A 6005-nucleotide genomic window follows, 5' to 3' on the forward strand; every position below is an offset into this window, starting at 1 on the left:
GAGGCCTGTACCAAAGGCGAGTGAGCCGCCAAGGGCAGTGACTCTGTGCTTCCGTAGGTACAGTGTGAAGGAGAAGGTCCTGAGCTGGGCCAAGCAGAAGCGGGTGGTGCAGTGGGCTGGTATCCGTGTATACCAGGACTTTACGGTGGATGTGCAAGGAGGCGGGCTGCCTTCAACCGGGTGAAGAGGGCACTGTACATTAGCAAGGTGCAGTGCGGCATTGTATATCCAGCGAAGCTGAGGGGTGACTTATAAGCTCAGGGACTTTTATTTTGGAACGGCGGAAGCAGCGGAGGAGTTTGCGAAGGCAGAAGGACTGTGGCAGAACTGAGAAATTGAGAAATGGCCATGTGCCGATGTAACCTCATGACTGTATTTTCTTCTTTTTTGTTTCACTGCGTGTGGGTGTAGGGGCTAAAGGAGCCAATGTTGTATATATTTGGACAAGGGAAGTGATGGGACTTTCACTCGAAATGAGGGCTCTTTGGGGTGTAGGTGGATATGCGGGGTGTGTGTGCTAAAAGGGGATCTCTGGGGTTTCCTAGGGCCGGGCAAGGGGGAAAGGGACCCGGGCGGGGGCCTCCACGCTGGCCGGTTTAAGCCGGCCAGTGAACGGGAGTGAGGTGGGGGGAGGGGCTGCGGCCTTCGGAGCCTGGCAGAACAGGGTCCGAGTGGTCTAGCCGGGGTGGAAAGTTGGGGGAAGGAACCGAGGTTGGGAGGAGAAGTTTTACAAGAGGCAGTGGACGGGAGGAGCTGGAGACTTGGGGGAGGGGGGGTGTGTGTGTACAACTCTTGGGTATCATGTACGGTACTCTTTCAGAGGCTGGATGGCGTTGAGTGTAGGGGGGGGGGGGGGAGGGGGGAGTGGACTCTATAGGTCAATGGTGACCATGGGCTGTCCCGGACTCCTTTTTTCTCCATTTGTTTTTCGTTTCCACCGTGGGAGGGGTTTGGTTTATTGGATGCATATATTGACAGGTGGGCCGTTGTTTGGGGTGGTGGGAGGCTGGGATCATTGGTATTGTTAAGGGGATTGATTTTGTATTTGTTACCATTTACTGTTTGTGGGTGGGGTGTAAATTTTTGAAGGAAAATGTGAAAATGTTAGAATTAAAAAAAATATTAAAAAAAAAAAAACAACCCTCCATATCCCCCTCCCCCTGTACGAAAATAATAAATTAACACCCCAACTTAACACAGAGCCAACATAGCAAATATATACACCCCTCAGATCCCCCAGTGTAAATAAATATAAATAAGTAACCCCCCCCCCCCCCCACCCCCCCCCCCCCCGAGTTGCTGCTGCCATTGACCAATGTCTACCGTTCTGCCAGGAAGTCTAAGAACGGTTGCCATCGCCTAAAGAACCCTTGTACCGACCCACTCAAGGTGAATTTCATCCTCTCCAACTTAATGAACCCCGCCATATCGTTGACCCAGGATTCCACGCTTGGGGGGCCTCGCGTCCTTCCACTGGAGAAAGAATCCTCCGCCAGGCTACCAGGGATGCAAAGGCCAGAATTCCGGCCTCTTTCACCTCCTTGACTCCCGGCTCCTCTGCCACCCCAAATATTGCGAGCCCCCAGCCCGGTTTGACCCTGGATCCTACCACCCCTCGACACCGTCCTCGCTACGCCCTTCCAAAATTCTTCCAGCGCTGGGCATGCCCAGAATATATGGGTGTGGTTTGCTGGGCTCCCTGAGCACCTAACACACCTGTCCTCACCCCAAAAAAAATGGCTCATCATTGTCCTGGTCATGTGTGCCCATGTGCAGCACCTTAAACTGTATGAAGCTGAGCCTCGCACATGAAGATGAAGAGTTCACCCTCCCTAGAGCATCTGCCCACGTCCCTTCCTCGATCTCCTCTCACAACTCCTCCTCCCACTTACCTTTCACCTCCACCACCAAGGCCTCCTCCTCCTCCTGCATCACCTGGTAAGTTTCCCGGATCTTCCCCACTCCCACCCACCCCCCCCTAGAGCACAACTGCCCTGTACTGTGCGTGGCAGCAGCCACGGGAATTCCACCACCCTGCCGCCTGGCAAACCGCCCTTACCTGTAAGTACCTGAAGGGTGTTCCCCGGGGGGAGCCCATACTTCTCCTCCAACTCACCCAGCCTCCGAACTTCCCGTCCACAAACAGGTCTCCCAACCTTCGTATCCCTGCCCCTGTGCCACCCTGAAAACCCTCCATCTGTCCTCCCTGGGACGAACCGGTGCTTCCCCCACATTGGGGTCCACACCGAGGCCCTAATTTCCCCCCCTGTGCCACCCTCAACTGCCCCCAGATTTTGAGGGCAGCCGCCACTACCGGGCTCGTGGTATACCTCCTTGGAGGGAGCGGCAGCGGCGCCGTTGCCAGCGCCCCCAAGACTCGTACCCACACAGGACGCCGTCTCCAGCCTCTTCCATGCAGCCCCCTCCCCCTCCATCACCCACTTGCGCACCATCGTCGCATTGGCGGCCCAGTAGTACCCACAGAGGTTGGGCAGCGCCAGCCCCCCCCCCTATCTCTACTCAGCTCCAGGAACACCCTTCTCACCCTAGAGTCCCTCGCGCCCATACAAACCCCATTATGCTCCTGTTGACCGCCTAAAAAAGGCCTTTGGGATAAACACGGGGAGGCACTGGTACAGGAACAGAATCCTTGGGAGCACCGTCATTTTGACTGACTGCACCCTACCAGCCAAGGACAGCGGCAACGCGTCCCACCTCTTGAACTCCTCCTCCATTTGCTCCGCCAGCTTTGTGAAATTGAGCCTATGCAGGACCCCCCAGCTCCTGGCCACCTGGATCCCCAAATACCTGAAGCTCCTCTCCGCCCTTTTTAGTGGGAGCTCGCCAATCCCCCTCTCCTGGTCCCCTGTGTGAACCACAAACAGTTTCGCTCTTCCCCATGTTGAGCTTGTACCCTGAGAAATCCCCGAATTCCCTGAGGATCCTCATTACCTCCGACATTCCCCCCCACCGGATCCGCCACATATAACAGCAGGTCGCCCGCATAAAGCGACACCCTATGCTCCTCCCCACCCCACACCAACCCCCTCCAGTTCCTCGACTCCCTCAGTGCCACAGCCAGGGGTTCAATCGCCAGTGCGAAGAGCAGGGGGGACAGGGGACAACCCCTGCCTCGTCCCTCGGTGCAACCAAAAGTACTCAGACTTCCTTCCTGTTTCGTGGCCCACACTCGCCATCGGGACCTCATACAACAGCCTAACCCACCTGACAAACCCCTCCCCAAACCCAAACCTCTTCAGCACCTCTCACAGCTACCCCCACTCTACCCTATCGAAGGCTTTCTCTGTATATGTAACAATAAAGAGGGTTTTATTACGATGAGAAATAAGAGGTTGAAGAAGAGTCATATGGACGTGAATCGTTAACTCTGTTTCTCTCTCCACAGACCCTGCCAGATCTCCTGGGTTTTTCCTGCATTTTCTGCTTTCATTTCAGTTTCCAGCATCCGCAGTATTTTGATTTTATGACAAGAGTTTATTCTCTGCCCAGATGGAAGGTGGCCAGGTTAGAACTGGCAAAGTGTGTTGCTACAACATCTGGGATGATCAGGTGAGCGGCACTCTTGCCTATGAGTCAGATGGTTGTGTGGGTTCAAGCCCTGCTCCAGGGATTTGAAAACAAAATCCAGGCTGGCGCTCTGGGGCGGCATTGAGGAAGTGCTGCATTGTCAGGGGTGCCAGCTTGAAGGTAAGATGTTAAACCGAGGCCTTGATGCAATGACGATGGAGTTGTTGACTAAGCACAGTGATCAATCTCGATCAATGAGTTTACAACAGACCCAGACATGAGGTGGGAGAACCCCTAGTGTTGGAGAGATTTGGGAAGCAGATGTCCAAGGCCATCCATTCGTCCGGAACCTGTTGCGCATCCAAATACCCATATACTGGGGTGGGCAGCATGGTAGCACAGTGGTTAGCACCGTTGCCTCACAGCACCAGGGGTCTCAGGTTCGATTCCCGGCATGGGGTCACCGTCTGTGCGGAGGCTGCACGTTCTTCCCGTCTCTGCGTGGGTTTCCTCCGGGTGCTCCGGTTTCCTCCCACAAGTCCTGAAAAGATTGTGTTGTTAGGTGAATTGGACATTCTGAATTCTCCCCTCTGTGTACCCGAACAGGCGCCGGAAGTGTGGCCACTAGGGGATTTTCACAGTAACTTCATTGCAGTGTTAATGTAAGCCTACTTGTGACAATAATGATTATGATCATTACTGTAGCCCAAAATAACATTTTCCTTATGAATTTCCATTTGAACCAATCAACACAATTTGCTTTCCCCCATCTCCCGGGGGGAGCATGTTATATAGATTGACCACTCACTCAGAGATATTATTCCCGCAGTAATGATGCACAGCTGAATTGAATAATACAAAGAGTTTTCAGTTCCAGTAGAGACATGGCCTGGCCTCCCTAAGTCCTTCTCTTCATCCCCCCCGCCCCCCCTTTTGCTGGGGTGCAGTTCTAGTGTCCTCTATCAGTTCACCAAAGTGGCCAATTACCTTTAAGATAGATGAGAGAGAGGGCAATTCATAGGGAGAGGAGAAACATGAATTGGGGAGCAGTCAGAATCTGAGCTGCTTTGCCCTCCTCGTATCTGGCCAATGGAGAGCTGGGATGTCTTGGGGCCTTGGACTAACAATAAAAAAGACCCACCTGCTTATTATCATATTGCTGGTTGCGGGAAAGGCTGGCACCTACAAATTTGTTGTTTGTGAATATTTTGTAATGGGCTCTTCCTCCAAATGACTGCAATTTGAAAAGCCATGAATAATAATAATCACTTATTGTCACAAGTAGACTTCAAATGAAGTTACTGTGAAAAGCCCCCTAGTCGCCACATTCCAGCACCTGTTCGGGGAGGCCGGTATGGGAATTGAACCCGCGCTGCTGGCCTTGTTCTACATTACAAACCAGCTGTTTAGCCCACTGTGCTAAACCAGCCCCTGGTGTGGAGCTGCCCGGCGTTGGACTGGGGTGGGTGGGCGCGTGATGTGTTTGTGGAACCCACCTCTTCCTTCACCTGAGGAAGGAGCAGTGCACCGAAAGCTAGTGATTCGTGGGGGCAGCACAGTGGCGCAGTGGATAGCATTGCTACCACCATGGTGCCGAGGTCCCAGGTTCGATCCCGGCTCTGGTTCACTGTCCGTGTGGGGGTTTGCACATTCTCCCCGTGTCTGCGTGGGTTTCGCTCCACAACCCCAAAGATGTGCGGGCTAGGTGGATTGACCACGCTAAATTGCCCCTTAATTGGAAAAAATGAATTGGGTACTCTAAATTTAAGAAAAAACTAATGATTCGAAACAAACCTGTTGGACTTTAACCTGGTGTTGTAAGACTTCTTACTGCACATCTGAAAAGTACTAAAGTGACTGTGGATCGCTTTGCGTCAGCCGGTGGTTGTGAAGGGCGCTATATTAATGCAATGCAATGGCCCTTTTAGCTCAGGGGCAGTTAGCTGTGGCCAGAGTCAATAGAATGTGGTTTCTGCTGAATAAACCCACTCACTTTCCCAGCAGTGTGGGGTGGAGCAGATTAATGACACTTCAAAACTACCCCGCTCGGCATGTCCACAGCCCTGTTTACCTGTGTTTTTGTATTTGGGGTGTACAACGTTAAGGATGATGTTGTGTATCATTTCGCAAGCCTGTTTAGTGAGCTGGGGCAGTCTGTCCAGCAGCGCCCCCGGTGGTGCAGCGCTGCAGTGCAGACCTAGGAGCCGGAGAAAGGACTGCAGCGAATTATCATCTTGGTTTTTTTCAATCACCCCAAGCCTCACATCAAGCAGGTAAACAAAAAAACTGCATTTACATCCCTTTCCTTTTTATGCATTGCCTCTTTTGCTTTTAAACAAAACCCTTATGGGGGGGGGGGGGGTGCATTTCTTGGGAGCCACCAGCTTAATTTTCAATAATTAAGCCAATCATTAAGATGCCGGTGGAATTATATGTAAAAAAAAAAGACCTCTCGGTTCTGTCTGGCTTCGTTGCAA

General features: G+C 52.5%; 1 protein-coding gene across 1 annotated transcript in view; it reads left to right on the forward strand.

Annotated features, from left to right (window-relative positions):
• The first annotated feature begins 5705 nt into the window (after positions 1 to 5705).
• tp53bp1 (tumor protein p53 binding protein, 1) overlaps positions 5706 to 6005 on the forward strand; it is a 294166-nt gene continuing 293866 nt past the window's right edge. The window contains 1 exon segment of the mRNA XM_072492591.1: positions 5706 to 5801. The gene's annotated coding sequence lies outside the window, so the exon portion shown is untranslated.

The sequence above is a fragment of the Scyliorhinus torazame genome, chromosome 30 (genome assembly GCF_047496885.1).
Source record: "Scyliorhinus torazame isolate Kashiwa2021f chromosome 30, sScyTor2.1, whole genome shotgun sequence".
Classification (NCBI taxonomy): Eukaryota; Metazoa; Chordata; class Chondrichthyes; order Carcharhiniformes; family Scyliorhinidae; genus Scyliorhinus; species Scyliorhinus torazame.